Source organism: Eurytemora carolleeae, unplaced genomic scaffold (genome assembly GCF_000591075.1).
Source record: "Eurytemora carolleeae unplaced genomic scaffold, Eaff_2.0 scaffold352, whole genome shotgun sequence".
NCBI lineage: Eukaryota > Metazoa > Arthropoda > Copepoda > Calanoida > Temoridae > Eurytemora > Eurytemora carolleeae.
The window spans coordinates 43,107-54,288 of record NW_019396295.1 but is presented as its reverse complement, the minus strand read 5'-3'; the positions used below and the strand labels follow the sequence as shown (position 1 = coordinate 54,288).

Below are 11,182 nucleotides of genomic sequence, written 5' to 3'. Positions count from 1 at the left end.
TCTATAATGTGGAACTAATCGTTGTTTTTCTAGCTCAAAGGGTACTGTTGTGATTCAAACATGTCATTTTTGAAAATGGAGATTTACTTTAAAGAATATTAGATAGATAGATAGATAGATAGATAGATAGATAAATAAATAAATAGATAGATAGATAGATAGATAGATAGATAGATAGATAAATAGATAGATAGATAGATAGATAGATAGATAGATAAATTTCTATTCCTTGTCCCAGTATATTTACAATGGAGGACTAAATGTAATATAATGGGCAGTAAAGGTATAATAAATATTCTACGCAGCGAAGAATTTCCTTTTTTGAGAGAAACATATTCTTTTTTTATACAAAATTAAAAAATATTCTTTTTTTAACCTTCTATCCACCGCCCTCCAAAAAATGGGAACTGATTTACATTTTTGGGATTAATTGATTGTGATTGATTTCTTCAAAGTTAACACTTCATTTATTATTCATAAGATGCAACAAAATTAACTTGTAAAAGTGATTATGCTTTTGCACTTTCATTTGTTATAACAACAATAGATAAATTTTATCTATCCTTGATTCAATTTGATTGTTATATTCTACAAGCTTGGGAACCCAGCTTTGTCTGCAGTTATTAAAACCAGACTAAAAACATTCCCGGTGTTCTACCGATTTCCCCCAAACAAAGACGGTCCAGGGGTTCATGAGGTATGATCGGACACCCAAACAAACCAACAGACAGACAAATATGACTACTTTAGGAATATAAATATAGATATATAAAAAAGGCCCACCTGGAACAGTTTAATAAGCTCCTCTTCATCCATAGACCTGGAAAAAGGGAAAAAATCAAATTTCTCATACAAAACATCACCAACAATATTACAATGAGGCCCATAAAAACGTGGAATAGGAAGACGACTGTTAAACTCAAGATATGATTTTAAACCTATAAAGGCTGGGGGGTCTGAATCTATGTATATAAGGTATTTCAAGATTATCGTTTGAAAAAAGGTCAAGCAACATATTAAATGTTTCACATGTTTTTATAACAATGGTTTTTAAAAATCCTGAAAGGAAGGTTTTCCAAATCATGAAATTATAAAGGTCGAAAGATAGATTTGTAGCATACAAGATTCCTGTAACTGGAGGGTTGCGTGATGATTTTAGTAAAAAAGGAAAATAGAATAGAATAGAATAGAATAGGGAGAAATTTGACATTCATAGAGTTATTCTATATGTCATGTTTAGTCTATTTAAAAAAATAAATACTTTGTAAAAAGAACCAGAAATAATATTAATTTACTTTTGTGTAATAAATAATTTTGTTCAGAAAGAATCAGTTCCTTTAATTCAGAAAATTTATTAAAGGTTTCCTTTTGTTTGTTTGATTATTATTTTTACCTGGGTACTTGACCGACAAACATCTTGATTGCATCATGATCAGGTTCATGAGCTCCAGGTGATATCTTGCCGGCCAGCTGGTTCAAACTACCCAGCTGACTCAAGCTACCTAACTTGTCTACCATACTCATACTCGCGCCTGAACAAGACATTCATTTTATTGGGATTGTCAATTATAAGGGCAAGGATGAACTTTTTTATATCTAGGTTTTTAGGAATTTCTCGTGGGGAAAGGGTTATATATGAATGTACCAATTTAAAAAGGAAAAAAATTAATTTTTTTCTGTAAGGACAAGTTTTTAAAAATCACCCAATTTTGTTTAATTAAATGCAATTAATTTAATGAAGTTTTTCATTTCCTCTCTATTTTTATGTTTACTCTGTGGATAGTTAAATGTTGAATTGGCACATTCTATTTGATATCTATTCTATGAATAGTAAAACTTTAAATTCCCTTCCTATGTAATATTTATTCTGTGGATAATTTACTCTCTTTGTAATATCTATTCTATGGATAGTGAAATGTTTGATTTCCTTTATATGCTATATCTATTCTGTGGATATTGAAATGTTTAATTTCCTCTCTATGTTATATCTATTCTGTTAATAGTGAAATGTTTAATTTCCTCTCTATATGATATATATTCTATGGATAGTGAAATGTTTGATTTCCTCTCTGTGTAATATCTATTCTGTTAATAGTGAAATTTTTGATTTCCTCTTTATGTAATATCTATTCGGTTAATAGTGAAATGTTCAATTTCCTCTCTATTTGATATCTATTCTGTGAAAAGTGAAATGTTTAATTTCCCCTCTATTTGAAATCTATTCTGTGAAAAGTGAAATGTTTGATTTCCTCTCTGTGTGATATCTATTCTGTTAATAGTGAAATGTTTGATTTCCTCTTTATGTAATATCTATTCGGTCAATAGTGAAATGTTTAATTTATGCTGCGGTGTACATATTAATGTATGCTGCGGTGTACATATTAATGTATGCTGCGGTGTACATATTAATATATGCTGCAGTGTACATATTAATGTATATTTGATAAACATGATTTCAAATTCTTTGAATATATTTTAGATAATATATTTCTCAGTAAATATTACAGTAAATATAACATCTAAACTAATTAAAGGGACTGTAAGCGTAATTTAAAGTAACCTTTTATTTCAACAAGGATATGTCAGATTCCCAAGGGAACCCATGAAACCTTTGTCAATAATGTGGAATAAAGTGTATTATTCTGTTTACTTCTCCACGGTTTTCTGTAGTATAAATGCGCAAGTTGCTTAAAATTACGCTTAGTCCTTTTTTTCAGGGAACAGGCTCATGAAAATTAAAAAGACGCGTGCATAGTTTGTTTGATGGTAGATGAACAGTTTTTCGGAAAAATTAACAGCTTTTCCTTAAAATCCTGTCTCTTTTAATAATTGGATACCCTGTAGAGTTATAGATTTCCTGTATCTAGTCTATATTTACATATTATGTGATTCATTTCTGTATAGGGGTATACAAATATTTAATTAGTATACCGAGGTTATAAAGCGGTAGATAGTTAGGAATATAGAAATTAATCTGTAAGGTTGGAGGGTGTCATATTACTTGAATGCTTCCGTAATACATATATTACACATTTATACCTTCCTTCTAACCTAGTTTAAAACATAAATAGATGAATAAGTTATTCACTAAATAGATGGAAATTACTTAGCATAAGGAATACATCTATAACATATATATATGTACCAAATACCGAGGCCCCATAGTAAATTACGTTGTACATTGTCCATATAGCTAAATGTGCCCATTCAATGTACGTAGATATATTTATAACTCCGTAATACCCATATTGTGATTGTTTAACTACGTTATATATCACAGCGCATAACTTATAATTACGCTGTTAAGACCAAATTCTTTTCTAAACTGAAGAAATATAGTTAGTTGATATAGAGACTCCGTACTGTTTTGATAAACAGGTTGAGGATCGTGCCTGTTGATTTGGCATTGATAGTTACGTGCTTGTGTCCGTATAGACATTCATAGCTGATCGCGCCCATTGGTTTGGCGTTGATCGATTGAGTGCTAGTGTCTATGTAGACATTGAAGGCTGATCGAACCCATTGGTTTGGCGTTGATCGATTGTGTGTTTGTGTCCGTGTAGACATTGAAGGCTGATCGCTCCCATTGGTTTGGCGTTGTTCGATTGTGTGTTTGTGTCCGTGTAGACATTGAAGGCTGATCGCTCCCATTGGCTTGGAGTGATCGATTTAGTGCTTGTGTCCGTGTAGACATTGATAGCTGATCGCACCCATTGATTACGAGCTCATGTCCTGGTTGACATTGATAGCTGACGAGATTGTGTCCGGGTTTAGTCATTGATAGCTAAGTGGAACTGAATTGTACCTGAATACAATACGTTTTCTAGAAACCGTTATGGAGTCATGGATATTTACTACATATATGTTTATAATATATATAGTCAGGGTTAATCTACTGAGGATTGCCGCAAGACATGAAACATCATGTATATTAAAATCCTGAAATATATTAAAATGTTTTAATTTGAAGCTGATTCTTTAAATATATATATACATTTATACAAATATATATGAGTTGTTTAAAGAATTTGGACGATTGAGGATCGTCTTTTTTAATAAAATGTGAAGTTTAAAAACTGAAATATATATGTATATTCGGTCAATAGTGAAATGTTTAATTTCCTCTCTATTTGATATCTATTCTGTTAATAGTGAAATGTTTGATTTCCTCTTTATGCAATATCTATTAGGTTAATAGTGAAATGTTAAATTTCCCCTCTATTTGATTTATATTCTGTGAAAAGTGAAATATTTAATTTCCCCTCTTTTTGATTTCTATTCTGTGAAAAGTGAAATGTTTAATTTCCTCTCTATTTGATTTCTATTCTGTGAAAAGTGAAATGTTTAATTTCCTCTCTATGTCATATCAATTCTATGTATTTTATCTCTGTATTCAACTGACAAGTATATTTTGACGTCTCTGCCCAGGAATACAGAAATATGTTATTCCATGTTTTCATTTTACATCAAATCTAGGATTATATTTAATATATTTACGTAGTATAACCTACAGGATTCTATCTCTTTAAAGCACAACATTCTTTACAGTTATGAAAATGATTCCCTTATCACATATTGAGACTCGACCAAGTTTTAATTGATAAAGCTTTCTAAATTGATACTTATTTCTATTTCTAACTCTAATTTGAAGAATTTAAATCTTTTTTTTCAGTTTAAAGACGTGATTGACATAATCCTGCTATTTTCGGCGTCATAATGTGATTATTTCAGTTTTTATGTTTGTGAAGATATTATATTTTATGTTCTTGTGCAGCTTGGATTATCTTAATTTCGAACAAAACATAAATCTGAATATCAAGCGCCATAAATAATGATAAAAAGAAAGCATATTTTCATAAATGTATGCTGCGGTGTACATATTAATGTATGCTGCGGTGTACAAATTTATGCATGCTGCGGTGTACATATTAATGTATGCTGCGGTGTACATATTAAAGTATGCTGCGGTGTACATATTAATGTATGCTGCGGTGTACATATTAATGTATGCTGCGGTGTACATATTAAAGTATGCTGCGGTGTACATATTAATGTATGCTGCGGTGTACATATTAAAGTATGCTGCGGTGTACATATTAATGTATGCTGCGGTGTACATATTAAAGTATGCTGCGGTGTACATATTAATGTATGCTGCGGTGTACATATTAAAGTATGCTGCGGTGTACATATTAATGTATGCTGCGGTGTACATATTAAAGTATGCTGCGGTGTACATATTAATGTATGCTGCGGTGTACATATTAAAGTATGCTGCGGTGTACATATTAATGTATGCTGCGGTGTACATATTAAAGTATGCTGCGGTGTACATATTAATGTATGCTGCGGTGTACATATTAAAGTATGCTGCGGTGTACATATTAATGTATGCTGCGGTGTACATATTAAAGTATGCTGCGGTGTACATATTAATGTANATAAATATAGTATTTTCAACTTTTTCAGTTTAAATATACATTTTAGATGTTTAAATATATATTTCTTCCAAGACAAAATGTTTCATGGGTCTAACCCAATCATCAGTTGGAATAAAAATATATATATTTAATGTTAGTAGTCTGTTTGGAAGCCCTAGATAACTCATGAACCCTTAGACCGATTTGCCTCAAATTTTATTTGGGGAACTAGATAGAACCACCTTTTACCGCGCCCCTTTAATTTTTTAGTTAAGATGTTAAAAATGAAATAAAATCTGTAGAATGTCTCTGGAGTCTCATTTCATGTAGTAATAGATACCACTGTATATTTGTCAATGTGATGATTAAAAATGAAAAATTTCGAAATATTTTGGAAAACTTATAAATTTTAATGAAAATATTATCTAAAGGCTCAGAACATTTTTGAGAGGTTACAGGGAGAATTCTTTGTCAATTTAGGCATTCTTAGGCTTTCATGCTTAGTCACAAGCAATTTATTGTTAAGAATTTTCATGTATGAACACAGCTCGTATCCAGGAAGGTTACAAGATTCTCCTGGGGTATTTCTTTTAATCAATCCCCTGGGGGGTGACTGGTTTTTGTCACAATACTCTTCTTAAAATGCAGTTGTCTTGTGTTTCTTGATGAGAAAGGTCAAAATTAACATATTCTGATAATCTTTTCATTTACAAACATTGTATCAATTGTAGCTTGCATTCAATTACTATGATTTCAATTTATGATTTCAATTACTTTTCCAGTTCATATATTTATCCTTGAATGGATCCTTTAAACCCGCAAAATATTTAGATGTCGTCTTTGTTAGAGTTCTATTTCGGAAAACTATAGCAAAAGTACAAGAAGGCACAGTGGTTTCGGGATAATCTAAATATATAAATAGATTCTAACAGCCATTGAAAAGATTTAGGGGGGCCGGCAGTACGCAAAACCTGAATGTAGTCAGAGTAGCGTGTTTTTGATGAAATAGGGGGTTTTCGGTCGAAATTCTTAACTAAAACATAAAATTTAAACAACTTCTCTCAAAAAAAAAATTTTGAAGTGGCCAAACCTTATTTGACATAAAATAGAGATTTATGGAATAAATTCATTTTGGCTGACCCTACTGTGCCCCGCACCATCCCTTTAATAAATAATTTGTCTCCTTATTTGGACATTTCTATCTTAAGGGCAAAGTATAAAAAAGGGGAGAAATAAAAACATGTCTCATCATAGAATGATTCGATTTTCCCTAATATCCCCCCCTCCGGAGACTATGTACACTCCCCCCCCCCATACAGAGAATATGTACAACCCTGAGATGTCTAGTAAACTGCACACTACAATTAAACACTTGATAAGATAAAGAAATGTTTGTGTTTACCCATATTTTTTTTGCATTTAATTGGGAGGAAAGTAAATAAACAAAATAAACATGTGACCTTACAGTGATTGTGATAATTTGTAGAATCTTTAGATTATTTAGATCCACCACTTTCTAACGCTAAATTAGACCATTGAATCCAGAACAGAGATAAGAAAGTTACAGAGATCCCGTAACACCTATAATATGCGATATTTTCCACAGCATGTTCTATTGTGTACAAGTACTGTACACGACCAATCAGCATACATCTGTATTCAGGGATATTTAAGGATTCTTTGGATACGAAACACAAAATCTTCAAAAAAAGACTGAGTTCATAAATGTTATGTTTCACGTTTAAAATTGGAGTATTTCTTTAAAAGTTTTAAAACTTAACCCCTGAATGGGTATTATGTTCCACAAGTGACCGTGAGATGGCACTCTAAAAACCTATCCGTAAAAAAGTAGCATGTCTGTGTAGTCTGTGATCCAGAATGAGAAATACATAACACAATATCAGCTGTGTTCAGAACTGCAGATTATACAAGTGACCGTGAGATGGCACTCTAAAAACCTAACGTAAAAACGTAGCATGTCGTGCCTGGTCAACATAGGCCTACGTAGCCCACCCTGTGAAAGGAGACAAGCAGTCTGTGTAGTCTGTGATCCAGAATGAGAAATACATAACACAATATCAGCTGTGTTCAGAACTGCAGATTATCCTATTAGAGGGGTGGGGGGGGAGAATGCTTATCTGCATTAAAAACATGTATCAATCAATTACTAGTCGCTAAAAAACTGTAATTTGTAAAAACATGAAAATAAAAAATACCAAATTCGTTTTAAAAAAAGATTCAGCACTTTAATTAATACCAAATTCGTTTTAAAAAAAGATTCAGCACTTTAATTATGTTAACATTGTATTAATCAACTTTAGACGATGTTGAACTTATTTCAATCATAATTTGTCAAATTTAACTTTTCATCTGAAAGGAAGGGGGGGGGGGGGAATTTAAACTTGGATTTTAATTTGCATGCTTTTTTGCAACAATTTTGTCCTATAAAATTGCTTGGATCATTTTTTTTAACATATTGGGAAAAAAGTCTTTGGTAAAGGTGTGGGGAAGGGTTGCTTTTAAATCATAAAAACATGTCTTCCAAAAGGCTTTTGGAACTAGATATTTTGCCCGCAATTAAATAGTGAATAATGCATACTGCATAATGATTAAATTATAGCTAATTAAACTTACTTAATTTTAAACATTTTCAAATTATGAAGGAAAATGTCAAGTAAGATAACTCCAAGTTCTATCCTAAATGTGCAACGTAGTCCATTTCATTTGAAATATTTCACATTTTTCACCTAATTTTTCCCGAGAATTGTATTTAGCCCTAGCTAGGGCGTACACAGGACTTTTCCAGGGGGNCAGTTTTCTAGGGGGGTTTGCCCCGATATACCCCCCTGTTTGGCCCCTGAGCCCTAGGATTTTGAAGAATGCCGGCAGCATGCAGAACAGTTTAACTATGCACTAGCTTGGAACCCTCTGGAGTGGGAGAATAGATGATAGATTTATATACATATCTAGTTCATTAATATTAATTATCAACTTAAAACTTGAATTTACATACAGGGTTACCCACAAAAATTGAGACTGCAAAGACGATCATAAACTCTTTATAAATGACGATCCCAAGGTTAAATTGAGTCCTCCGCCTTATATATTGTAATCTAATGGCGTATTTAATAATTTGGCAAAGAAACAAACAAGATTACAGTTACGGGAGTGTCGTGAATATAAGGAAACAGACAGTACATATTCCGTACAGTCGTCTCTCCATGAAGTCTCATCCTTTGTGGATAACCCAGTATCTTATCCTAATCCTATGTAACATGAACAAATTCTTGACAAATGCTTTGGCAGTATTTGTGTAAGTTTGTTTTCAACAGTTCAAGAATTTCAGTCAAATGTTCGAAAACCAATAAATTTTGACCCATTTTTGTTTAATTGAATAATTTGTAATAATAAGATGTAATAATAAAATCTGATCTTTTTCCAATAAATTATTCGGCAATTAAATCTGTTTTGTCATGTAAAATACAACTATATCCATAATTTAACCATTTCAGCAGTTATATGTACAAATTGGAAGTATCTAAATAGTAAAAGGGATAACGGAAATTCACTAGGCACAAACAATTATATAAGTTTAAAATACCTTGACACAAAATTCTATATTTTTTTAAATCTTTAAACATGTCAAAATGTATACACAATACCCAATTTCTACAGGAATTAATACCGGTAGACTTTATGGTGTTGACTAATTGACATGAATATAAATAATACTAGGGTTAAGTATAATTATTTATGATATTTACAAATGGATCCTGATGGGTTGAGCTATAATACGGGGTTTACACAGGTTTATACAGGGTGTCTTGATAATAAAGGTTTATACAGGGTGTCTTGATAATCAAGGTTTATACAGGGGTGATCTTGGTAATAAAGGTTTATACAGGGGTGTCTTGATAATAAAGGTTTATACAGGGTGTCTTGATAATAAAGGTTTATACAGGGGTGTCTTGATAATCAAGGTTTATACAGGGGTGTCTTGATAATCAAGGTTTATACAGGGGTGATCTTGATAATAAAGGTTTATACAGGGGTGTCTTGATAATAAAGGTTTATACAGGGGTGTCTTGATAATAAAGGTTTATGCAGGGTGCCCTGATATCAAGGTTTATACTGGGTGCCCTGATAATCAAGGTTTATACAGGGTGCCCTGATAATTAAGGTTTATACAGGGTGCCCTGATAATTAAGGTTCAAACAGATTGCCTTGATATCAAGATTTATATATTTGCAATACACTGCATTTTTTGTTCTTTCATTTTCCTTCAAATAATATTTAGTTTAAGTAAAGCCAATAATTTCTCAGTGTAACTTGATATCTAGTAAACCCGGCTTTAATATTAAAACTGTGTACAGTGTACAATGTGCATAGTGTACAATGTGTACAGTACAGTGTATAGAGTGTACCATGTACAGTGTACACAATGTACAGTATGTTCAGTGTATAGAGTGTACCATGTACAGTATGTTTAGTGTATAGAGTGTACCATGTACAGTATGTTCAGTATATATTGTATGAACAATATATGGTTTATACAGTGTATATGGCCGGTGTAAAGTGAGGAATGTGCACAAATAAGATTTTTTTATATCATCCTGATTTTAAAAAATCGATGAATAAAGTGATGGTCTTCATGTTCAATGTGTATAGTATAAAGTGGAGCTAGACTTTGTATGTCGACCTTTTAAAGCAATTGTTGGAAAAGAAATACTTTTGGTGGCATTTATAGGATAACATGTTCTCAGTTCTTTAGAATTATTTTCTTTCAATATGTATTTATAGACAATTGATTTAAAATGTTTAGAAAATAGTTTAATAAAGATTTTAACAGGGGGGATGATAGTTCTCTACCTGTGTACTCAGTTAGCTGTACTGTACACTTACAATTCTTTACTAATATTGATATACTATAGGTTAGGCCAGAATCTTATAATAATCAAATATGCAGTACGCTCTCGGTATAGTTCATGGCTTTTATACAATTAGGAAAGGAATAGTGTACATCATCACTCTATAACCTCGTTGGACTTTAAATGATCATGAATATTCAGTTTTAAATATTTACTCAAATCAATTGATTAAATAATTAATATTGGAGTTTCTAATATAATTATAAATTTTTTTACAAGTAAATCAGACCTTGAAACTTTTGAACATCTTTGAACCGATTTCAATTAACAAATTCAAAAGTTATCATCTCAGTTTTGAATCAAATCATTGAATTTTAGAATTATGAATAGGAATTTTCTACTGTAGGTTGATATCAATAAACTTTATTTCAATTAAACAGTATTTTGCATCAAATATTTCTAGCAGAATTTTTTTTCAGATTTACTCTGTTTTTGGCAGGGGGGAAATAATATTATAAAAATGGCCTAAATAAAAAATAGACAACATTAGAAGTATGGAGTATTAAAAGACAAAACAACAAGAATAGAGAAAATTAGCATGAAAAAAGTAAAGAAAAAATATTTTATGCTACACTTCTACATGAGGTGACAGGGTTTTTATAAATAAATAAATTCCTGAAAGTTAAAAATGAATTACAACGGAAATATTTTAATTCATGAGAAATTTTCTAGATCCGACAAAATCTTATTTTCCTTCAAATCTTCGACAATATTTTCTCTGAGTTTATAAATTAAAATACTCCAGGATTCAATGAAATGAAGTAGAGGTAAAAGTTGAAAACTTTCCTTTCCACTAAACTATTTTCCCTTGTGGATTCGACCCTCCCCCCTCCT

General features: G+C 31.5%; 1 long non-coding RNA gene across 2 annotated transcripts in view; it reads right to left on the bottom strand.

Moving 5' to 3' along the window:
• Positions 1-780: 780 nt before the first annotated feature.
• The window catches only part of LOC111700397 (uncharacterized), a 26,589-nt gene continuing 16,187 nt past the window's right edge, over positions 781-11,182 (bottom strand). For both annotated transcript variants that reach the window (XR_002764985.1, XR_002764986.1), the window contains exons 2-3: positions 1,394-1,532; positions 781-820 (exon numbers count right to left, since the gene is read on the bottom strand). This is a non-coding gene — a long non-coding RNA (uncharacterized LOC111700397). The remainder of the gene's footprint in view (positions 821-1,393; positions 1,533-11,182) is intronic.